This window comes from Copadichromis virginalis, linkage group LG23 (assembly GCF_057382275.1).
Source record: "Copadichromis virginalis isolate Kocher_CV1m ecotype Utaka linkage group LG23, C_Virginalis_male_GT1.1, whole genome shotgun sequence".
Taxonomy (NCBI): Eukaryota; Metazoa; Chordata; class Actinopteri; order Cichliformes; family Cichlidae; genus Copadichromis; species Copadichromis virginalis.
The window spans coordinates 48,210,201-48,237,736 of NC_140639.1; the positions used below are offsets into that span (position 1 = coordinate 48,210,201).

Below are 27,536 nucleotides of genomic sequence, written 5' to 3' on the forward strand. Positions count from 1 at the left end.
CGAACACTATGTTCGAACATAAGAGTGTCCATAAGTGCACGTGGCACCAGGACACTCTAGGCCACAGGTTGGTGATTTGTTGAGTCTTCTCAGTTTGTGCTAAATCATTGAGTTGATTCTCAGTACTGTTCATTAGAGTTCCTGACCTGTTCTTTCCTGTACCTAGATTTCCTGGACGCGTCCCTGACCCTGTGTGGATTGCCTGTTGCTGGATTGGCATGAGAGTGTAACGGTGTGAGGGTGAGTGGCTGAAGAGGAGTGAGCGTGTGAGCCTGGAAGAGGTGAGTGTAACACAGACGATGCGACGAGGAGCACAGGCAGACAGGAGGGGACACAGCTGGAACTAATGGGCATAACGAGACACAAACCTACAAAGTAAAACAGGAAACTCACAGGCTGTTTCACAATACCAACTTGGGGACACGAACAGAACACAGAGGAAAGACACAGGTAGGGACAATAGAAACACTAAACACACAACTCAAACCCTAAGAACAAATACAAAACAGCAGAAACTGGAAAATAATACCAACAAACTCAAAACACTGGGTCAATGACTCAGGACCATGACAGATCTGCCCTGTTTCACACTTAACACTTTGTGCCCACAGAAATTGGGCGCACCCACAGAAACGCAAAGCAGGAGATGAAGCATCGCTGAATATATGTCCAAACCAACTTCATTCTAAGCCAAAGACTAGAAAATATGGTGAAGCATATTTTACATGTAGTTGTTTTTTCCTGTGTAATAATATTCAACATTGCTATCAATACCTACCTCGGCACTTGTGCAGGTGAAACCAAAGGGAAGATAATCACACCGTGACGCCTCTGCCTTTGTAAATGGAGGGACAGTAACTGCATGTGTGTATGTAAGTGTGTAAAACCTGCAGATAGTCAGATTAACAGTATTTTGTCTCTATCTGCCATTCTGCAATTCATCTCATGTAAACAATAATGTGCGCACAGCGTGACGTGAAAAAAAGGCACATATCTTTGACGTTGCGTGACCAACTCTGTATTCCTCGTCCACATGTAAACGCAAAAAAGGAGTTTTAAAAAATCTCAGTTTTCGGTGATTCGAAACGCCGTTTACATGTGGACGAAAGGTCCAAACACATAGAAACAGCTGCGTTTTCAAAAATCCCCGTGTAGATGTGGACGTAGCGTAAAAGAGTTAGTAGTTTATTTTCTTACTACCTGTAATTTATTGCAGATTATTTGTATTTGCTTAATTGTTTACTAAATGTTTGAGGTGTGAAATAAACCGCAATGGAGCAAAATATGGGCGTGTGTGGTTGGAGGTTGTGTTTGTGCGTGCGCGCGCGAGAGGGGGGCGCGAACATTTATCTTGTAAAACAAGAGGGGCCCAGCAAAAAAAAGTTTGGGAACCACTGCTTTAGGGTTTCCTGACCGCCATGCGCCAGGAGACGACACGCTCCAACCTGTCCAGGGGCTGGGCCTTGGACATGGTCACCCTTAGCAACGATGTCACCAAGATGATGAGGGAGGTCGTCTAAGCTCTGATGTTCTGATATTTTCCATTTTTCTTCAGCACCAAACATGTTTGTAGGTTTTTAGTCTGTTAAATTTATGAAAATCAAAATGTTTCCACCTCTTCTCTCTGCAAGTCTCTAATAATAATAATAATAATAATAATAGTAACATTAATGATCGTGTATGTGACCTCACACAGTAAAGCTGATGTGAGGATCATCACAGTTTTGGTGGTTGTATGAACTTAGAATGCATAAAATAATAATTTGTTTTAATTAAAAAACTTTCCCTCTGTCATTTCCTGAGTGTTTCAAAATAAAAGTCCTCTCTTTCATGTTTTGAATGTGAGGCTGTTCCTGTGATGCCTTCAAATCTGTTTCAGTCTGCAGTTTTTTACAGTTCAGACCCAAAGTGACTCAAACATTTACTTAAAAGAGGTTTTTGTTCGTCTGGGTTTTCCTGCTCAGCAGCGCTAAACAGGCAAAAGCAGAAAAACACAAACAGAAAGAAACAGGAAAATATGTGTTTCTGTGAACAATGCAGCAGCAAAATGAAAGACCAGGATTTATCTTTTAATGACTGACAAAAACATTAAATGATCATGTTTATTTTCACATAAATGTTCCATCGGTCCTTCTTTTAGAATAAGTTTAGAAATTAAAAATACTAATAACACACCAGGAAAAAGCCAAGAGCACGAGTCCTGAAAGGCTTAAAGAGAAAATAAACGCACAAAGAATGAAACAAAAAGGCACAAAACCTCAAAACAAGAGTGAATTAAATCTGAGCGACACACAAAGATGCTAAAAGCCCCAAACATGAACCTGTGAGGTCATTAATACCTGTGTGTGTGCATGTTTACATGTCTTTGTGGGGACCAAAATGCCCGTCCCCACAAGTTTGAAGACATTTGTGAGACTCAGAATGTGGTTTTAGTGTCAGGGACAGTCAGGTCAGGGTTAGGCATTCAGTCTTAATGGTTAGAGTAAAAGGCTGAGGAGAGCATGATGTCAAATAGATGTCCCCACAAGGATATGAAAACACAACCGTGTGTGTGTGTTACTGTGAATTTGTGAGACAAGTGAAGATTTCAGAATCAGTGAGAAATGTTTCACTTCCTGTTGGTGAAGAAGAGCAGACTCCTCTTCAGCCACAGAAATGAAGAAGCTTTTATTTTGTCAGCCTGACAAACACGAGCTCAGCCACGAGCAGAGGCGACCCTGCAGAGGTGAAGGTCACAGTCAGAATCAGCGCCAGAGAACCGCACAAGGACGGCCTCATTGGTCACGGCTGAGTTCATTATGTGATGGTAACAAGCTGATTATTACAGAACAGGAAACACACGTCTGCTCATCAAACACCAGCTGCTGCTGCTTTTATCAGTCTGACAACAAAACCTCACAAGAAAGAAGTTTTTGTGAGTTTGCAGCGTTCCTCTAAACTGAAAACTAAAACAGCCTGAAAATGGGAACACGCACCCACACTCGAGAGTCAGGCAGCTTAAATGTGTTTGTCTTCATCTGTAGTCACGTTTCATTGGCTGGAAATGTGCTAACTGGAATCATTCACGAGTCCAGATGAACAAAAACAAGTGTTTACTGCTCCACGCTGCACGAATCTGAATCAAAATCACTCAGACGCGCCCACGTAGGCATTCCACTAAAACCATGTGACCACCTTCACCTTTAAACCTGTCGTGAATATAATTTTAGACTCTGCACTTTATTTTGAAAGAACAGATTTTCAGGAAGTGCGGCTGCTGCAGAAACTCTTCACTTTTCACTGGCTTTAATCTTGAAGGTTTCTCCAGATGTGGAACTTTCATGCTAAACATTCAACATCTGACGACCGTCTCCGTGTAAAACACTGACAAACTCAAACTTTATACGGTAACTGACAGATTTATTCCTCCATTTTCAGGCATTTCACAATGAACTTGGATTAGTTTGATGATTTTATTCACGTTGGTGAATAAAACCAGCCAAGAGGCTGATTCCTGCAGAAGAGGAGGCAGAGTGGAGGAATCTGCAGGTTCTGTCTCTAACACACAACCAGAGCTTCAATCATAACGAGCACATAATAAAACCATGATCCCCCTGATCGACTCTTTTAGCCTGTTTCCTCTGGATCGAACAGGATCTAACAAACCCCAGCTTCTGCTGGGACACTGGTCATCATGGGAGGAAAAAGATGGCTGCCGTGTTGCCGTTTCCTGTCTTACACCAGCATTATACTTCCTGTATCTGTGGGTCTGAGTTTTTAATCAGAGGATGAACTTAAAGCTTTCAGTCTGCTCTACAACCCACCACCTATCCACACGTCTGCTAAGTGGACTGGAAATCAGTAAAACTTCTACCAGACTTTAGTAAATATTGCATTAAGATGAGCAGACAGATTTTAATCTCAGCATCGTGCACACAGATTTTTCAGGACACTGGAAGAGTTCCTGCCGTGGATTTAGATGTTAGTGTTGTGTGGATGATCCCATTCTGTGATCTTTGTGTTACTAACACTGATGACACCACCGTTATTGGACTCATCTCGGACGGGGATGAGTCTGCCTACAGGAGGGAGGTTGAACGTCTGGTGTCCTGGTGCAGCCACAACAACCTGGTGCTGAATGCCCAGAAGACAGTGGAGATTATTGTGGACTTCAGGACGCACAAAGCTCCACTCCCCCCCATCATCCTGACTGACACCCCCATCACCTCTGTGGACTCATTCCGCTTCCTGGGTACCACCATCACCCAGGACCTGAAGTGGGAGCCCACCATCACCTCCGTCATTAAGAAAGCCCAGCAGAGGATGTACTTCCTGAGGCAGCTGAAGAAATTCAACCTGCCAACACGGACGATGATGCAATTCTACACTGCAATCATCGAGTCCATCCTCACCTCCTCCATCACCGTGTGGTACGCTGGAGCCACTATCAGGGACAAACAGAGACTGCAGCGTGTTGTGCGCTCTGCTGACAAGGTGATTGGCTGCAGACTCCCATCTCTGCAGGACCTATACACCTCCAGGACACTGGGGCGTGCAGCTCGGATCTCAGCTGACCCTTCTCACCCTGGACACAGTCTGTTTGACCTGCTCCCCTCAGGCAGGAGGCTCCGGTCCATTCGCACCAGAACCTCTCGCCATAAGAACAGTTTCTTCCCCTCTGCTGTTGGACACATGAACAATAACCGTATGACTGTTCCCACCACTAACACCCTACGCTGTGTTCACTGCATCATTCCATGTTTGGCACTGATCACCACCTGCACTCATGTATATATCATGTATATACAGTGGGGCAAAAAAGTATTTAGTCAGCCACCGATTGTGCAAGTTCCCCCACCTAAAATGATGACAGAGGTCAGTAATTTGCACCAGAGGTACACTTCAACTGTGAGAGACAGAATGTGAAAAAAAATCCATGAATCCACATGGTAGGATTTGTAAAGAATTTATTCGTAAATCAGGGTGGAAAATAAGTATTTGGTCACCTCAAACAAGGAAAATCTCTGGCTCTCACAGACCTGTAACGTCTTCTGTAAGAAGCTTTTCTGTCCCCCACTCGTTACCTGTATGAATGGCACCTGTTTGAACTCATCATCTGTATAAAAGACACCTGTCCACAGCCTCAAACAGTCAGACTCCAAACTCCGCCATGGCCAAGACCAAAGAGCTTTCGAAGGACACCAGGAAAAGTATTGTAGACCTGCACCAGACTGGGAAGAGTGAATCTACAATAGGCAAGCAGCTTGGTGTGAAAAAATCAACTGTGGGAGCAATCATCAGAAAATGGAAGACATACAAGACCACTGATAATCTCCCTCGATCTGGGGCTCCACGCAAGATCTCATCCCGTGGGGTCAAAATGATCATGAGAACGGTGAGCAAAGATCCCAGAACCACACGGGGGGACCTGGTGAATGACCTGCAGAGAGCTGGGACCAAAGTAACAAAGGTCACCATCAGTAACACACTACAACGGCAGGGAATCAAATCCCGCAGTGCCAGACGTGTTCCGCTGCTGAAGCCAGTGCATGTCCAGGCCCGTCTGAAGTTTGCCAGAGAGCACATGGATGATACAGCAGAGGATTGGGAGAATGTCATGTGGTCAGATGAAACCAAAGTAGAACTTTTTGGTATAAACTCAACTCGTCGTGTTTGGAGGAAGAAGAATACTGAGTTGCATCCCAAGAACACCATACCTACTGTGAAGCATGGGGGTGGAAACATCATGCTATGGGGCTGTTTTTCTGCCAAGGGGACAGGACGACTGATCAGTGTTAAGGACAGAATGAATGGGGCCATGTATCGTGAGATTTTGAGCCAAAACCTCCTTCCATCAGTGAGAACTTTGAAGATGAAACGAGGCTGGGTCTTCCAACATGACAATGATCCAAAACACACCGCCCGGGCAACAAAGGAGTGGCTCCGTAAGAAGCATTTGAAAGTCCTGGAGTGGCCTAGCCAGTCTCCAGACCTCAACCCCATAGAAAATCTGTGGCGGGAGTTGAAAGTCCGTGTTGCTCGGCGACAGCCCCAAAACATCACTGCTCTCGAGAAGATCTGCATGGAGGAATGGGCCAAAATACCAGCTACTGTGTGTGCAAACCTGGTAAAGACCTATAGTAAACGTTTGACCTCTGTTATTGCCAACAAAGGTTATGTTACAAAGTATTGAGTTGTATTTTTGTTATTGACCAAATACTTATTTTCCACCCTGATTTACAAATAAATTCTTTACAAATCCTGCCATGTGGATTCATGGATTTTTTTTTTTTCACATTCTGTCTCTCACAGTTGAAGTGTACCTCTGGTGCAAATTACTGACCTCTGTCATCATTTTAGGTGGGGGAACTTGCACAATCGGTGGCTGACTAAATACTTTTTTGCCCCACTGTACATGTTTACGTCTGCGCTGTAACTGCAATAATTTAATCACTACAACCTGAGTTTGCCTCTTATCTGTAGTTAATTTTATTTAATTTAATAACTGTACAGTACTCTGTTTATAGTAACCATTCTCCTTGATGTAAATATGTAAGAAAAATTGTGTATGTTTCTGTTCTGTGTCCTGGTTGTTTGTATTTGTGTCTTTCTGGCTGCTGTTACAACCAAATTTCCCCTTGTGGGACAATTAAAGGATTATTCTATTCTATTCTATTCTATTCTTACTACCAGCAAGCACACATCTTCTAACTGTGTACAGCAGTATCCAATATGTCTATATCCATATAGACGACTGGATACAGCTATAACTGAGAGCTGCATTATTGTTCACAGGACACTTGCTGACTAAACTCCCCAAATCTGAGGTTCCTCTGTGATCTGGGTCGTGGCTGTTGGTGCACCATTAGAGACTACTACTGCCATAACCAGTACTGACCTTAAGCGTTTGGGGGACTGTTTAAAGAGGTAATATGCACCCCACCCCAATAAAAAAGGGAAAGGATTCAAGCTGGTAACAGCTTTAAGCATAACAAACAAATGACACCAACTGCCTTGACTAAAACAATGCTGTTTTTGGAATAGAATGAGGGGACGCCTCGTCATTTTCCTACTTTTGTGTTCTGGTGGTTTGTCCGTGTTTTGAAATTTAAAGTAAGTGAAAGAGTCATTGCCTATAAACTTCAGCACCATGGACAGTTCACTGACTACCCGAAAGAAGAATGGGACATGTCAAAATGCTGAGGGAAAGAAATTAGGCAGGTTACACATGCTGAGTAAAATAAATATTTTACTAATAACTTAAACTTAATATTATCATTACTGCACCCTCGTGTGTTTGAATATCAAGAATATCTAATAAATCTGGGCAAGAGGTGATAGATGCTCCTGACCTCAGATGCATTTCTGAGCTTTTGCTTTGAGTCACACGTCAGAGCTGAGGTTGGGATACAGTTCAGCTAAATTGCTGCTGTAGAAAAAACTAAGACCATACAGACCAGTGGTTTCCTTCACAGACACAGTACTGTACTTTGGTCAAATGCTCCTTAATATCCACATCACCAAATATTGTGCCCATCTTTAAGTGGTTTCGGAGAGCCTGCTTCATGTCCCCACTTCCATATTTAATCCCCAACAGTGTGTGAAATTACTCCATCAAACTGAGCATTCCCTAATGTCTGTACTGAGTTCACAAGAGGGAGGAGAATATCTCTCTTGAACTGTTCAGTGTATGTTACCACCAGGGGAAAGTCTGCATTTTTAGACTCATACTGAAATTGGTGATTTGCTTTTCAGATTTATGTGGCAGAAAGGGAAGTGTCATCTCCAAGTCTTATATCTCGATCATCCCTTTGGGCTGATGAAAGATGGAGTTTTGGGTTTTTTCTGGATGAAATTCAGAGTCATGCTATACCTCATTAATTCCCACTTCTGGGATCTGGGCAGACACATGTTGTACTGAATGACCACAGTTAGAAGGGATTTTCATGATCTTATCTCCTTTTTTAGGCCTCTTACTGCAGAAATGGTTTCATTGTCATCTAAAAGTGTCATGGTCGCAGCGTTTTGTTTCCTTTTGGTTTCATCTTGTGTTTTGTGCTAATTCTGATTTTGTATTAGTTCTTAGGGTTGAATCTGGTGTTTAGTGTTTTACCAGCCCTACCTGTGTCTTTCCTCTGTTCTGTTCGTGTCCCCAAGTTTGTATTGTAAAACAGTCTGTGTGTTTCCTGTTTTACTTTGAAAGTTTGTGTCTCGTCTTGTGGTTCAGCTGTGCTCCCCTCCTGTGTGTCATTCCCCTCATTACCTCGTGTGTATTTATAGTGTGTGTCTGCCTGTGTTCCTTGTCGCGTCGTCTGCATTACTCTGTGTTAGTTGGTATTACTCCGTGTCTGTCTGTTCTCATCTCGTGTTCCAGGTTCATTAGTTTTTCCCAGGTTAGGTTCGTGTCTTTGTGCAGTCCTCGCCACCCTTGTTTCTGTTTATATTTCACCCTTTGTAAACAAACACTCACCTGCATCTAGCCGTTTCCTGCATCTTGGGTCCTCATTTAACTCCACCACACGTCTGCTGCCCCAGCCATGACAAAAAGTCTCTCATCTCATTGTTGATCATATAATTATTTACACTACCAGTCAAAAGTTTGGACACATCTTCTGATTGAATGGTTCTTCTTAATTTTTTACGACCTTCCACATTGTAGAGTCAGCGCTGCAACATAACTGAGCACGGCACATTAAAAATGCATACTTTATACGTATTTACATATATTTATGTATACGTATATATATATTTATCTGTACAGTGAACTTGAGATGACCACCAACACTGGCATACACATTCACAGTGTGTATCAGTGTCAATATTTACCAATAAACTTAAACAATGAGTTTTAATCAAAGAATCATGTGAGGCAGAGATATTTGTAAGGAGAAAGGATTTCTTCATGTTTTGAGGAAGTGCTGAAGACTGAAGTGACACAACTTCAACTTTATGAATGACACTGATTGATTTTATTATTTTGATATGATGTTGCATTTATTAATGATGGCTGCTGCTCCTGTCTCTTCCATCAGGTGAAGAATGCTGCTCATGCTCGTCCGGCAGGTCCTGCTACTCCTGTCGCATCTCCAGCCGCTCCTGCTCCTCCTTCAGTTCCTGTTGCTCCTGCAGGGACAGGAAAAACGCGTGGGAGCAGCGCCCTCTCGCTAATGTGCGAAAGGGCGCTGCTCCCACATAAAATCTGGGCGCACAAGATTACCCGCTCTGAGCCCTTCCTGCAAGAGTGCGCAACGCCCACGCCACCACACAATCCAGTCCACCTCTCAAACACGCACCAGATTACACCACTCGGAGCTCCTCCTGCACGCACACGAGAGTTGGCCACACCCAGCCACCACTCAATCCGGGCCACCTCTCGCATGCGCACCAGATTACACCACTCCGAGCTCCTCCTGCACGTGTGCGAGAGGGGGCCACACCCAGCCACCACTCAATCCGGGCCACCTCTCACACGTGCACTTAGGAAAGGTCCATAACCTGGTCCGGGAGGAGGGATTCAGGAGGTTCAACGTTCTACAGATGAACCTCACACTCTGAGCTACTCCTGCACACCTCTTGCACATGCACAAGATTACGCCACTCGGAGCTCGTCCTGCAAGATGGCGCCACAACCAGCCACCACTCAATCTGGGCTCATCTCACAAACCCACTGAGGAACGATCCATAACCTGGTCCGGAAGTGGGGGGGAGGAGGCTCAACGTTCCAGCGTTGAACCTCACACTCCTGCACGTGCGCAAGAGAGTGTCACACTGGACAAACTCTTGCACTCGCAACAAGATTACACCCTTCCAAGCCCCTCCTACACGCGCACGAGAGGGAGCCACACCCAGCCACCACTCAATCCGGGCCACCTCTCGCACGCGCACCAGATTATGTCACTCTGAGCTACTCCTGCACAAGATTACCCACTCTGTGCCCTTCCTGCAAGAGTGCGCAACGCCCACGCCACCACGCAATCCAGTCCACCTCTCAAACACGCACCAGATTACACCACTCGGAGCTCCTCCTGCACGCACACGAGAGTTGGCCACACCCAGCCACCACTCAATCTGGGGCATCTCTCGCACGTGCACTGAGGAAAGGTCCATAACCTGGTCGGGAGGGGGTATTCAGGAGGTTCAACGCTGGAACATTGAACACTCCAACCTCCTCCTGCACGCACACAAGAGTTGGCCACACCCAGCCACCACTCAATCCGGGCCACCTCTTGCATGCGCACCAGATTACACCACTCCGAGCTCCTCCTGCACGTGTGCGAGAGGGGGCCACACCCAGCCACCACTCAATCCGGGCCACCTCTCACACATGCACTTAGGAAAGGTCCATAACCTGGTCCGGGAGGAGGGATTCAGGAGGTTCAACGTTCTACAGATGAACCTCACACTCTGAGCTACTCCTACACACCTCTTGCACATGCACAAGATTACGCCACAACCAGCCACCACTCAATCTGGGCCACCTCTCACAAACCCACTGAGGAACGATCCATAACCTGGTCCGGAAGTGGGGGGGAGGAGGCTCAACGTTCCAGCGTTGAACCTCACACTCCTGCACGTGCGCAAGAGAGTGTCACACTGGACAACCTCTTGCACTCGCAACAAGATTACACCCTTCCAAGCCCCTCCTACACACGCACGAGAGGGGGCCACACCCAGCCACCACTCAATCCGGGCCACCTCTCGCACGCGCACCAGATTATGTCACTCCGAGCTACTCCTGCACGCGCACAGGATCACACCACACCCACGCCACAAAAACACTCCGGTCCCCTCCACACTGAGTTTAGAAAAGTTCAACATTAACGTGGACACTGCATGTCCCCTTAACATTTCCACTTTAGCAAATGTCACCTGCTGAGCGGTCCTTACTGCACTCTTCAAAAGGTTTCAATCTATTAATAATATGACAACATTCATTTGAACAAAACACATTCTAATTAAAATAATCGACCTGATTTATGGCACAAATCTCACTTTTTTTTTTAGGAAAGAGAAGCACACACACACACACACACACACACACACACACACACACACACACACACACACACACACATAGTTTCTGTAGCCAAACAAAAGATAACAGATCCTAAGATACAAACATTTTCATTCCTCTTAGATTTTAGCAGTTACTCAGAGTCTAGCGGTAGGCAGGAAAATGAACACAAACATGATTTGTCTAAGAACAGGCTGTAAGATAGTACTTGCTTGGTTATATCACACTAAAGAAATTACAAAATGTGAGCACCCATGTACATGCATGCAGCGAATATCAAATTCTACTCTTTAAAGCATTTATGCAGCAAGAAGGTACCTTTGAACAGCGGTCTCCAACCTTTTTTGCACCACGGACCGGTTTATGCCCGACAATATTTTCACGGACCAGTGTCTCAGATAAATACAACAAAATAAAACTAGTATCAGTATCGAAAAAAATAAGATTTATTCATAACACATGTGAAAAGACCCAGGAAAACCGAGTTAACAATAAAAACGATAACAAAATAACGCTTAAAACCGATAAAAACCCTGAAAACCAGACATTTCACACCTGAGCCTCAACTCTCGCGGCCCGGTACCAAACGACTCACGGACCGCTACCGGTCCGAGGCCCGGGGGTTGGGGACCCCTGCCTTAGAACAGCCAGTCCGTGAAAATATTGTCGGGCATAAACCGGTCCGTGGCGCAAAAAAGGTTGGGGACCGCTGCCTTATGCTGGGCTTACACTGTGCGATTTTTGGCCCATTTTGAGTCGTGCGACCGTTTTGGCGATCGGCCCGATTTTGGCCTTCATCGTGCGTCATGCATCGTATAGTATACGTGGGGTAACGAGACGCGATTAACCCCTCACGACCAGCTCCCGATCATCAATCGCTTGGTCGTGAGCGACCCTCGCGACCGTCGTGAGGGTGTCACCGCAGTTTGTCACACTGCGCACGCGCAAACACAAATGTCAGCGAAAAAGACGGAGCAGCACAGCAGTGCAGCGTGTGATCTGGACACAAGCGATGGAGGAACAACTTGTAGAACTTTGGAAAGCTCATCCGAGCCTTTTCGATGTGGCCTCACAAAATTATCACGACCACAACAACCGTGAAAATAGTTGGATCTACACTGCTGCTCAATCACAGCTGATCAATGTTTTTCATTAGCAATTTAGCAAAGTTGATGGTGGTGGTGTGTCTGTGTGAGTGAAAGACAGAGAGAGCGAGCGACAGAATTTCTGTTATAACCTTCATTTTATGGAGGCACAGTGTGAGCACTCAGGTCGCATCAGAGCATCGGGCGGTATAGTGTGAGACCCTGCATCGTGACCTATGACCCCTGCGAGTCAACCGTACAGTTTGAGCAGGAGCTGAATCGCGCGACTGAAAAAATCGCACAGTGTCTGCCCAGCATTAGAAGACCAACACATGTACAGGTCCCTCCACACTGTGTTTAGAAAAGTTTAACATAAACGTGGACACTGCATGTCCCCTTAATAATTCCACTTTAGCAAATGTCACTTGTCGAGCGGTCCTTACCTTAAAAAATAATCTCTTTTTCTTTCCTCTCCTCTCTTTTTCTCCTCTGTAATCCAAAGTGCATGTACCAGCTCTGCCAGCATTTTTCAAAATGTGTTTTTTCCATAAATGCTATGACAACATTCATTTGAACAGAACGCATCTGACGCATTTGCTAAGCTCCACCCCCGGCTACTGTTGAGCAGTACCTGGTTACCTGGTTTCTATATTTCTCGATGTAGCACAGTGTCTTGTTAATTTATTAGGTTGAGTCGTTTAAAAGAACATGTCACAAACTTGTATTGATTCACAAATACACCACCTAATCATATGTGATAAGTTGGGACTAAATTTAAGTTGTGTAATGGTCAAGCAACTTGATAGCACAGTGTAATTGTGCGAAATTAATCAAAGCACCCCCAAAGATTTCTTACTTTTTTGAGAATATTTGCTGTTTGTGTGACACACTACTAAAAATATAAAAAGCATACAGTACTGTACTTGTTTGAGGCGTAATATTTTAACAACAAAAGTATAGATAACCCCCCCTCCCAAAATGGTTTGTTCCAGCTCTCCCCTACTCTGACTCTAGCGCTCTGGCTGCCAGAGCGATGGTGGCTGAGACGCAGCGGTGCAGAGGTGTAAGTGCCTGGCTTAAAACAGGGCATGTTAGCTGCATTTAACCTTCAGTTACTCTTTCTACAGTTAGGTAGGAGTCAGACCATGTTTCTTTTTAGCTGAAAAGCATTACACCAGGTAACCTGCAGTGTTGAAAACGTGTTTTCCGACGATGTTTGCTGCCCTACAATCCGTCCTACTCTGTAGTAAATTCAGCGACATTTGACCCGTCCTGTTGCTCCCATTGAAATGTATACAGCCTATTTAAAATCTAAAACTTTAGATTGTCCGCAGCCTGCTGTTGTTACCACTGTCCTGTTTGAAATGGATGCTAACTGACTGAATGCCCATTAACCTTATAACTGTTGTGTGCGTGTGTGTTTGTGTACAGAGAGACAGCCAGGTTCATAATGGATATAAGGACGTTTTTTCAAAAAAAGGAGCCACATCAGGTAAAAGTGTAAGATCAAATGATCCGTCAATCAAGAATAATGTTGGATCAGTGTATCAATGTTTATATCTTTTATTAGATGTTCATGTGGTTTGGTTATTTGCCTTTTGGTTGAAAGTACACTGAGAGGACTTTTTGTTAGTGATCTTAACAGAATTTTTTTCATATTAATGTAATTTTTCATCTCATTGCATACAATCTATTTGTGTATGATTGTCAGTCCAAAGGGAGCGAGGAAAGAGGGAACGTGAGGAGAAAGTACAAGGTCAGGAAGAAGCAGGTAAGAAAACAGACAGGGAACAGTGACGGGCACAACAGAAACTGTTAAACTGACAAAGAGAAATACATACATGCAAATGCATACATATATGTCCAACCAGAGCATGTTGGTTGATGTTTAAGTGATTGCCTTCTTGTCTTTGGTGTGTAGTGGTACATTTCTCATGACATGCCATCTCTTTCTCATGTATTCACGTCATCCTCTTAAACTAAAGATTTAAGTAAAATTCATATACAGAAAATGTGTGAAAAAACAGTTTATTTTTTGATATATATTGGTTATGCATTGATCAAAAAAATAGTTGATGTGTAATGTTATCACAGGTACCTGCAGCCCAAATGAGAACATCATTATACACATAATTTAATCACATCTCCCTGTCCTCCACTCTCCCCACCTTCACCCAGTATGTTACCTGCTACACCAGAGACAATAAAACATTGGACTTATTGTATGCCAACACCAAGGAGGCATACAGCTCATCACCTCTCCCTCCCCACAGGGAACTGTGCTGGCACCGTTCCTCTTCACCCTCTACACTGCGGACTTCTCCATCAACTCCCCACGCTGCCACCTACAGAAGTTCTCTGACGACTCTGCCATAGTCGCCTCATCACAGGTGAGGACGACTCCGAGTACAGACGGTGGACTCTGGACTTTGTAGACTGGTGTCAGCAGAACCACCTGCTGATAAACGCCGGGAAAACCAAGGAGTTGGTGGTGGACTTCCGGAGACGCAGACCCACCACACTGACAGCGGTGAACATCCAGGGAGTGGACATTGAGATAGTGGACTCTTATAGGTACCTGGGTGTTCACCTGAATAATAAACTGGACTGGAGCCACAACACTGATGCTCTTTACAGGAAGGGTCAGAGCAGACTCCACCTGCTGAGGCGGCTGAGGTCATTTGGAGTCCAGGGAGCGCTTTTAAAGACCTTCTATGACTCTGTGGTGGCATCTGTCATTTTTTACAGTGTGGTATGTTGGAGCAGCAGTTTATCAGCAGCTGAGACGAAGAGGTTGGATAAACTCATCAGGAAGTCAAGCTCTGTTCTGGGATGCACCCTGGACCCAGTGCAGGTGGTGGGAGACAGAAGGACTGTGGCCAAAATAACATCTCTGATGGACAGAGTCTCCCACCCCATGCATGTAAATGCTGCTGAACTGCAGAGCTGCTTCAGTGACAGACTGCTGCATCCTCGATGCATGAAGGAGCGTTTCTGCAGGTCCTTCCTCCCTGCAGCTGTCAGACTGTACAACCAGAACTGCTCCCAGCAAACATACAGTGGGGCAAAAAAGTATTTAGTCAGCCACCGATTGTGCAAGTTCCCCCACTTAAAATGATGACAGAGGTCAGTAATTTGCACCAGAGGTACACTTCAACTGTGAGAGACAGAATGTGAAAAAAAAATCCATGAATCCACATGGTAGGATTTGTAAAGAATTTATTCGTAAATCAGGGTGGAAAATAAGTATTTGGTCACCTCAAACAAGGAAAATCTCTGGCTCTCACAGACCTGTAACGTCTTCTGTAAGAAGCTTTTCTGTCCCCCACTCGTTACCTGTATGAATGGCACCTGTTTGAACTCATCATCTGTATAAAAGACACCTGTCCACAGCCTCAAACAGTCAGACTCCAAACTCCGCCATGGCCAAGACCAAAGAGCTCTCGAAGGACACCAGGAAAAGTATTGTAGACCTGCACCAGACTGGGAAGAGTGAATCTACAATAGGCAAGCAGCTTGGTGTGAAAAAATCAACTGTGGGAGCAATCATCAGAAAATGGAAGACATACAAGACCACTGATAATCTCCCTCGATCTGGGGCTCCACGCAAGATCTCATCCCGTGGGGTCAAAATGATCATGAGAACGGTGAGCAAAGATCCCAGAACCACACGGGGGGACCTGGTGAATGACCTGCAGAGAGCTGGGACCAAAGTAACAAAGGTCACCATCAGTAACACACTACAACGGCAGGGAATCAAATCCCGCAGTGCCAGACGTGTTCCGCTGCTGAAGCCAGTGCATGTCCAGGCCCGTCTGAAGTTTGCCAGAGAGCACATGGATGATACAGCAGAGGATTGGGAGAATGTCATGTGGTCAGATGAAACCAAAGTAGAACTTTTTGGTATAAACTCAACTCGTCGTGTTTGGAGGAAGAAGAATACTGAGTTGCATCCCAAGAACACCATACCTACTGTGAAGCATGGGGGTGGAAACATCATGCTATGGGGCTGTTTTTCTGCCAAGGGGACAGGACGACTGATCAGTGTTAAGGACAGAATGAATGGGGCCATGTATCGTGAGATTTTGAGCCAAAACCTCCTTCCATCAGTGAGAACTTTGAAGATGAAACGAGGCTGGGTCTTCCAACATGACAATGATCCAAAACACACCGCCTGGGCAACAAAGGAGTGGCTCCGTAAGAAGCATTTGAAAGTCCTGGAGTGGCCTAGCCAGTCTCCAGACCTCAACCCCATAGAAAATCTGTGGCGGGAGTTGAAAGTCCGTGTTGCTCGGCGACAGCCCCAAAACATCACTGCTCTCGAGAAGATCTGCATGGAGGAATGGGCCAAAATACCAGCTACTGTGTGTGCAAACCTGGTAAAGACCTATAGTAAACGTTTGACCTCTGTTATTGCCAACAAAGGTTATGTTACAAAGTATTGAGTTGTATTTTTGTTATTGACCAAATACTTATTTTCCACCCTGATTTACCAATAAATTCTTTACAAATCCTACCATGTGGATTCATGGATTTTTTTTTTTTCACATTCTGTCTCTCACAGTTGAAGTGTACCTCTGGTGCAAATTACTGACCTCTGTCATCATTTTAGGTGGGGGAACTTGCACAATCGGTGGCTGACTAAATACTTTTTTGCCCCACTGTACATGTTTACGTCTGCGCTGTAACTGCAATAATTTAATCACTACAACCTGAGTTTGCCTCTTATCTGTAGTTAATTTTATTTAATTTAATAACTGTACAGTACTCTGTTTATAGTAACCATTCTCCTTGATGTAAATATGTAAGAAAAATTGTGTATGTTTCTGTTCTGTGTCCTGGTTGTTTGTATTTGTGTCTTTATGGCTGCTGTTACAACCAAATTTCCCCTTGTGGGACAATTAAAGGATTATTCTATTCTATTCTATTCTATTCTTACTACCAGCAAGCACACATCTTCTAACTGTGTACAGCAGTATCCAATATGTCTATATCCATATAGACGACTGGATACAGCTATAACTGAGAGCTGCATTATTGTTCACAGGACACTTGCTGACTAAACTCCCCAAATCTGAGGTTCCTCTGTGATCTGGGTCGTGGCTGTTGGTGCACCATTAGAGACTACTACTGCCATAACCAGTACTGACCTTAAGCGTTTGGGGGACTGTTTAAAGAGGTAATATGCACCCCACCCCAATAAAAAAGGGAAAGGATTCAAGCTGGTAACAGCTTTAAGCATAACAAACAAATGACACCAACTGCCTTGACTAAAACGATGCTGTTTTTGGAATAGAATGAGGGGACGCCTCGTCATTTTCCTACTTTTGTGTTCTGGTGGTTTGTCCGTGTTTTGAAATTTAAAGTAAGTGAAAGAGTCATTGCCTATAAACTTCAGCACCATGGACAGTTCACTGACTACCCGAAAGAAGAATGGGACATGTCAAAATGCTGAGGGAAAGAAATTAGGCAGGTTACACATGCTGAGTAAAATAAATATTTTACTAATAACTTAAACTTAATATTATCATTACTGCACCCTCGTGTGTTTGAATATCAAGAATATCTAATAAATCTGGGCAAGAGGTGATAGATGCTCCTGACCTCAGATGCATTTCTGAGCTTTTGCTTTGAGTCACACGTCAGAGCTGAGGTTGGGATACAGTTCAGCTAAATTGCTGCTGTAGAAAAAACTAAGACCATACAGACCAGTGGTTTCCTTCACAGACACAGTACTGTACTTTGGTCAAATGCTCCTTAATATCCACATCACCAAATATTGTGCCCATCTTTAAGTGGTTTCGGAGAGCCTGCTTCATGTCCCCACTTCCATATTTAATCCCCAACAGTGTGTGAAATTACTCCATCAAACTGAGCATTCCCTAATGTCTGTACTGAGTTCACAAGAGGGAGGAGAATATCTCTCTTGAACTGTTCAGTGTATGTTACCACCAGGGGAAAGTCTGCATTTTTAGACTCATACTGAAATTGGTGATTTGCTTTTCAGATTTATGTGGCAGAAAGGGAAGTGTCATCTCCAAGTCTTATATCTCGATCATCCCTTTGGGCTGATGAAAGATGGAGTTTTGGGTTTTTTCTGGATGAAATTCAGAGTCATGCTATACCTCATTAATTCCCACTTCTGGGATCTGGGCAGACACATCTTGTACTGAATGACCACAGTTAGAAGGGATTTTCATGATCTTATCTCCTTTTTTAGGCCTCTTACTGCAGAAATGGTTTCATTGTCATCTAAAAGTGTCATGGTCGCAGCGTTTTGTTTCCTTTTGGTTTCATCTTGTGTTTTGTGCTAATTCTGATTTTGTATTAGTTCTTAGGGTTGAATCTGGTGTTTAGTGTTTTACCAGCCCTACCTGTGTCTTTCCTCTGTTCTGTTCGTGTCCCCAAGTTTGTATTGTAAAACAGTCTGTGTGTTTCCTGTTTTACTTTGAAGGTTTGTGTCTCGTCTTGTGGTTCAGCTGTGCTCCCCTCCTGTGTGTCATTCCCCTCATTACCTCGTGTGTATTTATAGTGTGTGTCTGCCTGTGTTCCTTGTCGCGTCGTCTGCATTACTCTGTGTTAGTTGGTATTACTCCGTGTCTGTCTGTTCTCATCTCGTGTTCCAGGTTCATTAGTTTTTCCCAGGTTAGGTTCGTGTCTTTGTGCAGTCCTCGCCACCCTTGTTTCTGTTTATATTTCACCCTTTGTAAACAAACACTCACCTGCATCTAGCCGTTTCCTGCATCTTGGGTCCTCATTTAACTCCACCACACGTCTGCTGCCCCAGCCATGACAAAAAGTCTCTCATCTCATTGTTGATCATATAATTATTTACACTACCAGTCAAAAGTTTGGACACATCTTCTGATTTAATGGTTCTTCTTCATTTTTTACGACCTTCCACATTGTAGAGTCAGCGCTGCAACATAACTGAGCACGGCACATTAAAAATGCATACTTTATACGTATTTACATATATTTATGTATACGTATATATATATTTATCTGTACAGTGAACTTGAGATGACCACCAACACTGGCATACACATTCACAGTGTGTATCAGTGTCAATATTTACCAATAAACTTAAACAATGAGTTTTAATCAAAGAATCATGTGAGGCAGAGATATTTGTAAGGAGAAAGGATTTCTTCATGTTTTGAGGAAGTGCTGAAGACTGAAGTGACACAACTTCAACTTTATGAATGACACTGATTGATTTTATTATTTTGATATGATGTTGCATTTATTAATGATGGCTGCTGCTCCTGTCTCTTCCATCAGGTGAAGAATGCTGCTCATGCTCGTCCGGCAGGTCCTGCTACTCCTGTCGCATCTCCAGCCGCTCCTGCTCCTCCTTCAGTTCCTGTTGCTCCTGCAGGGACAGGAAAAACGCGTGGGAGCAGCGCCCTCTCGCTAATGTGCGAAAGGGCGCTGCTCCCACATAAAATCTGGGCGCACAAGATTACCCGCTCTGAGCCCTTCCTGCAAGAGTGCGCAACGCCCACGCCACCACACAATCCAGTCCACCTCTCAAACACGCACCAGATTACACCACTCGGAGCTCCTCCTGCACGCACACGAGAGTTGGCCACACCCAGCCACCACTCAATCTGGGGCATCTCTCGCACGTGCACTGAGGAAAGGTCCATAACCTGGTCGGGAGGGGGTATTCAGGAGGTTCAACGCTGGAACATTGAACACTCCAACCTCCTCCTGCACGCACACAAGAGTTGGCCACACCCAGCCACCACTCAATCCGGGCCACCTCTTGCATGCGCACCAGATTACACCACTCCGAGCTCCTCCTGCACGTGTGCGAGAGGGGGCCACACCCAGCCACCACTCAATCCGGGCCACCTCTCACACGTGCACTTAGGAAAGGTCCATAACCTGGTCCGGGAGGAGGGATTCAGGAGGTTCAACGTTCTACAGATGAACCTCACACTCTGAGCTACTCCTACACACCTCTTGCACATGCACAAGATTACGCCACAACCAGCCACCACTCAATCTGGGCCACCTCTCACAAACCCACTGAGGAACGATCCATAACCTGGTCCGGAAGTGGGGGGGAGGAGGCTCAACGTTCCAGCGTTGAACCTCACACTCCTGCACGTGCGCAAGAGAGTGTCACACTGGACAAACTCTTGCACTCGCAACAAGATTACACCCTTCCAAGCCCCTCCTACACGCGCACGAGAGGGGGCCACACCCAGCCACCACTCAATCCGGGCCACCTCTCGCACGCGCACCAGATTATGTCACTCTGAGCTACTCCTGCACGCGCACAGGATCACACCACACCCACGCCACAAAAACACTCCGGTCCCCTCCACACTGAGTTTAGAAAAGTTCAACATTAACGTGAACACTGCATGTCCCCTTAACATTTCCACTTTAGCAAATGTCACCTGCTGAGCGGTCCTTACTGCACTCTTCAAAAGGTTTCAATCTATTAATAATATGACAACATTCATTTGAACAAAACACATTCTAATTAAAATAATCGACCTGATTTATGGCACAAATCTCACTTTTTTTTTTAGGAAAGAGAAGCACACACACACACACACACACACACACACACACACACACACACACACACATAGTTTCTGTAGCCAAACAAAAGATAACAGATCCTAAGATACAAACATTTTCATTCCTCTTAGATTTTAGCAGTTACTCAGAGTCTAGCGGTAGGCAGGAAAATGAACACAAACATGATTTGTCTAAGAACAGGCTGTAAGATAGTACTTGCTTGGTTATATCACACTAAAGAAATTACAAAATGTGAGCACCCATGTACATGCATGCAGCGAATATCAAATTCTACTCTTTAAAGCATTTATGCAGCAAGAAGGTACCTTTGAACAGCGGTCTCCAACCTTTTTTGCACCAAGGACCGGTTTATGCCCGACAATATTTTCACGGACCAGTGTCTCAGATAAATACAACAAAATAAAACTAGTATCAGTATCGAAAAAAATAAGATTTATTCATAACACATGTGAAAAGACCCAGGAAAACCGAGTTAACAATAAAAACGATAACAAAATAACGCTTAAAACCGATAAAAACCCTGAAAACCAGACATTTCACACCTGAGCCTCAACTCTCGCGGCCCGGTACCAAACGACTCACGGACCGCTACCGGTCCGAGGCCCGGGGGTTGGGGACCCCTGCCTTAGAACAGCCAGTCCGTGAAAATATTGTCGGGCATAAACCGGTCCGTGGCGCAAAAAAGGTTGGGGACCGCTGCCTTGAAAATACTTTTCCCTTTTTTCTTTCCCTGGGTCTCAGGAGGACATTGTGTCTCTCTCCACTACAAGACTCTTGCTATATCTAAAAAACAGTCATATTCAAAGTAATCCTAAATTGGACTCTGGCGCTTTCTCCCGACTTTTCCTGACATGATTCTGCGCGTGGACGGAGCAGCAACACAGACGACTCGACTAACGTACTGCCTTGACTTTACTATTGCAGGGCACGCACACATCAATGCAACTAAACACATTTTGCTATAAATCTAGTTAATTTTAGTTAGTTTTGTGAACATTCAGTACAGTTTTAGTTAGTTTTCCTTTTTGTTTTGATTTTATTACCGTTAACGCAAATTTTTCCACTTCTAGTTTTCGTTATTTCATTTGTTGTCTTTAATAATACTAATCTTCTCTGCACCCTGGAATAAACATAATCAATATGATCAACATTTTGCTGCGTATCAATTCACCTTTTTGATTCAAATGCTCCAGCCTTATGTGGTTTGTGACATGTGTTGATCTAAACCTCCACTCTGTCTCTAAATGTTTGAAGAATTTTTCAAGTTCGGGGTCAAATTTTGAGAATTTGACCATAAGTGAAAGTTATGGCGTTATCACCCCCTTTGGGGATTACCTTTTCCAGTTTTGATGATATTCCTCCCCATTCTCTATTTTTTGCAAGTACCCCTCTTCGGTGGCGAGAAACTGTTGGTGTGATCAAGCGGGTGCTGTAAAAACAAAAGCTCAGGACAGAACAGTCACCAATCATGTACTTCATTCAAAATTGACATATATCAAGCTTCATATTGATCCTCTGAGTGTAATGGTACATTTTAATTTGCACTTCTCAAAACTGAAAACAATATTCTCTTTATTTTACTCTTGTTCTTGTGCAGCACCACCCCTCAGCACATGCCCCTGTTATTTTATCTTACTTTTAAATTGTTGACTACTTCAAGAAAGCGCCCAAAAGACGGGGACCAGTGTTTATCATTACATATCTCCATTTTGAGTGTGGCTGTCTATCATTCCCCTGTTATTCATAGACCTCGGTGGAGGTTTTTTTTTTTTTTTTTTTTTTTTTTTTTACCTCTATAAAAATTAATTGACTCTTTACAGTGACCCACTATGGTTAATAATAACATGTTCAGTCATGAGTGGAATCAAACCTTTTCTTCACTTTAGCATTTAACATTCCCCACCATATAATATGATACATTAATCGAAACACAGCTACTAAAACACAATTTTCTTAATGCAAACATCAGTAACTCAAAATTAGCAACCAAAGGGTTAAGCCTGCAGTTCACACTCCTGTGAAGCTACAGCTCTTTAGTCTCTGTCATCCTTCTGTTCTTGCAAAAACAAAACATCCACCCTTCTTTTACAGGCTGGGTGAATTGTCTGTGGACATTCAATAATCCTAAAGTCGGTACCGTTTTTGTCTCAATATCAAGTCAGTTAAAACTTTTAGTCGTCAGTCCGTCACAGTCCAGTCACATGCATACATCCACACACATTCATACCAGATATTGCTGATAATGGAGTCTCACGCGCAACCTATTCGAGCCTCCATCACCAGCAAGATGACGTCATCATTTTAAAGGAAACAGTTCCTTGTTTGTTTTTTTTTTCTTTTTTGGACTGGATCGACTCGCTGCAATCCTTTTAGGCTCAGGACTTCTCATGTGATCAATGTCCCATATAAGTGAATTTCTCCCAAGCCCATTATAATCATGGAGAAAAATACTTTGCGACTGTTTTCAGTAAGAATATTTTATAGCGCTTTAAAGTTCAATCTCTCAGGCCTGGATTAAAGAGCTGATTTGTTAAATCAGGAACTCACAAGATACCAAAATATCACCACCAGTGGATCACACCTCTCTGATGTTCTTATCTCAGTGCACTGTAACAAAAGCAAAAACAAACGTAACCAATAAAACACTCATATAATAACAAATACTGGGGCCCATTACAAACATGTCCAAAGATCAAACCCTCTTTCTCTATGTTAGAGAAAGAGAACAATCCAAACCTCACTGATAGAATCAACCTAGTGTCAAACAAAACCCAAAAATCAACCAAAACTTCACACACTATATTGTGTAGGCATACAGGTACCGTAACTCCTTTTTGCACTGACAAATACATGTTGGATTGACTTAATTCAATAGTGGACACTGGTTGCACACAAATGTTTTGCTTTGGCAGAAACTTAAACAACTGAGTCAAATCAACACAACCTTTTCATATTCTCTCCGAAATAAAACTCACACCGTTAATTCATCATTTTCACTCTGTACCACTGCTCCTTATCAGGCTGTGTGAAGCACAGTAAACAATTCAGTGGAGGCCTTGAGCCATAAACAGACATCACGCACAGACATTGTTTTCACAACCAAACTACTTTAGACCTTGTCCCCTAAATCTACACAGATGCCCTCTGTGTGGCATGAAATGCATTTAACCAATAAACAATCAATGGCTTCTTGTTGTTGTAACCGACTCCATATTTGGATGTTTGTGTGCAGCATTTGTTAGTAAAGCATTCTTCATTGCAACAGCGTGTGTGTATCACTCTTTATTGCACAAGCTTGTAAATGTGTGTGTGTGGATCACTCCTCAGTGAGTTGAATCAGCATTTCGATTTTTTTTTTTTTTGCACGTGTGTGTGTCATTTCTCACTCAATCAACGAGTGCATATGTTCATATGTGTGTTTCTCTTCATTCTGAGTCAATGCATGTAGATGTGTGTGTTTGTGTGGGTGTTTGTGTTCATCACTTTCCTGTTCTGGTGTTCTGGGTAAACCACGGCCTGAAGCATGCCCTGGGGTCCTGCCCTCCTCCTTTTCAGTCTGTTTGCATCTGTTGGTGCTGCTGCTCAAAGTTCTGTCCATACTGGTTCTGGCCCCAATTGAGGCAGTGCTTTTCTCCAGTGTCCTGCAACTTCTCCCTGTTCCACTCCTCCTTAACTTGACCCTTTTTCTTCTGTAGCTCCTTCAGGGCTTGCTCCTGCTGTTGGAGCTTCTTCGTCAGGTTTGGCGACCTCCTGCTCCAGCAAGCTCCGGCCTGATTCCAAGTCCTGTGTCTGGGACTCCAAGCCTGATGGGTTCGATTATCAGCCAGCTCCTCCTGAGCCATGGTCAGTTTCTGCTCTGATGCCTTGAGCTCTTACTGAGGGCAGAAACCTCAGAATCTTTTCCGTCCACTTCAGATTGAAGTCCATTGATGTTTTCCTTGCTTTGCTCCACGGCCTTTTGCGGCTCTGCTGTTCGGCTCTTCTCAGAGGTCAGCTCCTGGCCGAGCCCCGACACCTGTGCCTTCAGCTTATTTTCTCCTGGTGTTTTGTCCATTCTGAGGTGCCTCCTGACCTCAGTTACTCCTCCTGTCTCTGGCACGCCCTTTTTGCTGCCCGACGATCATTGTTGGTCCGTCACTGTCCTGCACAGTTTTAATGCAGAGTGGTTAAGGTCAGCATTGTTTTGCTCGGCCTCACTTTTCATCTGGGCTTAATGGGCGTCTCGTCACAGCTCTGTCAGCTGACGCTGTCTTTTTCCATATGGCAAGAGTGTGAAGAGTGTGTGAGAGGGGTGTGTCCGATCAGGCACAATGCTGTTGGCTTTGCGAATGCCTCGTTTTCCAAATCCAGATGTTTATTTGTCACGTACACAGCAACAGAGAGAACAGTCTGTTGTTGGGATGGCTGAGGTCCTTCACGATCTTCCTGGTCTTGGTCCAGCACCGCCTGCTGTAGATTGAGTGCAGGTCAGGGTGCTCAGAGCGGATGGTGCGCTCAGCTGATTGCACAACCCTCTGTAGAGCTTGTCTGCCCGGCATGGTGCTATTCCCGAACCAGACAGTGATACAGCTGCTCAGGATGCTCTCGATAGTTCCTCTATAGAAGGTGGTCAGAATCGGTGGTGGGAGCCGGGCCTTTCTCAGTCTTCTCAGAAAGAAGAGACGCTGACGGAAATCTCCCCGTGTAGTGAAACGGGCCTTGGATTTAACGCTCTCCGTCTCCGCTGCATGAGATCGTTTTCCTGCAGCACTGTTGACATTTTCAAGTTGTTGTTGTGGGTCCAGCTGCTTTAGCATTTGGTCAGGGTCACATCAAAGATGGTAGAGGAGAGAGCAAAGATGGTAGGGGGGAGAGCAGGAGTCCAGGGTCAGCTTCGGCTTTCAGGGCCGACAAAGCAGCCTGTAATCAAGCATAAAGAGAAAAAACAAAACAAAAACAAAACAAAAACAGATGAACAGGAAAATGATGTTATTTTGGCTGCGTTATTCAGAGAGGGGAGAAACAACGGGACCAGGCCCTGTGTCAGCCTTCTCTCCCCCTTTTTTTGTTTTTTCTCACCATATAATCCACTCATGACCCACCAAGCTGACAGGACATCACAGGTACATGTTAAAATTCTTAAGATCATGTTTAAAAGCACAAAAATTGGAATTTTCTTTCATCTGGTAATCACTTGTATTAATCAATCAGCAGAAAACATGTCACAATTTGACTTTTCTAACCACTAAATTTGTCGTGTTATCACTGGTTGGTCAGACCAGTGCCTTTTTTTTTTTGAAGTTAAGTTGTTGTCCTGCAACCCAGAGAGTTTATTTGTTAGTAGTGGATAAACTTTATTATTTAACAGCGGGTGTATGTTAAGTTTCACTGCTTTAAACTTGCTGGAAAATCTTCACGTGTTCATGAGTGTAAGCTGTTTCTTCATTGCGTGTATGTGCGTTTGTAGGTGGGCTAATTTAACGTTTTTTCCTCAAACAAGGCATTTCTCTAACATGTGCCTCTCTCTCACATTACTCTGCTTGTGTGTGTTTTTGTTTCACCTTTTGTTGTGATGCTCCGGAAGCCTTCCCAACCTCCACAAGTCTGTTGGCCCCAATTTTATGTGTTAAAGCTTTTCTTAATTTCTCCTTTAATTCTCTGCTAGCTGCTGTCTTTTCCACAGCTGCTGATTCTTGCTGAGTGTGGTTTCCATTACTATAATTTGCTTCGGCCGCTGTGCTTGTGGGGGCAGTTGGTCCAGGCCCGTAGCCACCTGTATCAACACACTGAGAGATTTATTTAATATCATTTTCCTCACAATCTTACTCTGCCGGCTGACGTGCCGGTCTTAATCATGCTCGATTTGTCTCTTCTATATCAAAACCCAGCCGAACATCAAACATTCAGCGTAGTCATTCAAAACCTTATCTGTAGTATTATAATCAGCAAAATCAGCGTTTTAATTACAGGCATGTATCATTATTTGCAAATCATAATTATAAAACTCAAAAACACGCTAAACAGCAACAAAAGTCCTCTGTGCGCTCCACAGCTCATTTGCATGTTCACACACAGTCTAAAAATAGCTCGCAGCGCTGCAGTGCGCTGTCGTCACACACAGGGTCACACAAAGCTCAGGCAAAACTCTTTTATTTTATATTACAAAGACGTCTTATATTTACAATCACTGACAGGCCTGACAGATTCAGCGCCTAACAATTTCGACAAATTTAAGTTAACGGGTCCAACCGAAGAAAGTCCAACTTTTTTGTAATCAATCAAACAGTATCTGTTACTTCTGGAACAGTTTCTGACCTAATTTCTAAAGAGCACCTACACAATTTCGACAAATTTAACCATAACGGGCCCAACCGAAGAAAGTCCAACTTTTTTGTAATCAATTAACCAGTATCAGACTCTAACTTTATCTGGCCTAATCCCTAAGGTCCCTAACTCAATTTAACAGTATTCAAAAAAGCACATCACACCGTTCCAAACGGTGAGGAGACTCTAACTCCTAGCTTATTTCAGGATGCCCTGTACCCCACAGATAAGCCAAACTGAACTAACCCTGTTCGCCGACAGGTCAAGACCGCGCGTCCACGGCCAGGAGGGAGCGTAACCTCCGGGCTATGCGCTTCTTAGCGGACTCTAACCGCCGTTCTATAATAATTTATAACAATTTTAAACACCAGTCAACGCCTTAAAACAAGAGTATGACTAAGGCAAGTGCCACCTAGAGGTCAATGGGGACTCGAACCCACAAACTGACCACTCAGGTCCACTCTATAACCAATTTGGACTCTAACCAACAAAATGACCAATTCCCTATCAAACTACTTGAGACTCTAACTCAATTCCTTGGGACTCGAACCCAGCATTTCTTTCAATTCCTTTTTCAACTTCATTAAAGACTC

At 44.1% G+C, this 27,536-nt stretch overlaps 1 protein-coding gene and 1 long non-coding RNA gene across 3 annotated transcripts in view; one reads left to right on the top strand and one right to left on the bottom strand.

Moving 5' to 3' along the window:
• The window catches only part of LOC146681980 (NACHT, LRR and PYD domains-containing protein 12-like), a 427,057-nt gene that overhangs the window by 225,865 nt on the left and 173,656 nt on the right, over positions 1-27,536 (top strand). The window lies entirely within an intron of this gene.
• LOC146681991 (uncharacterized) lies at positions 8,926-12,743 on the bottom strand. Its single transcript, XR_014917961.1, has 2 exons — positions 12,522-12,743; positions 8,926-9,102 (listed from the first exon to the last, which is right to left on the bottom strand). It is a non-coding gene; the product is annotated as an uncharacterized LOC146681991 (long non-coding RNA).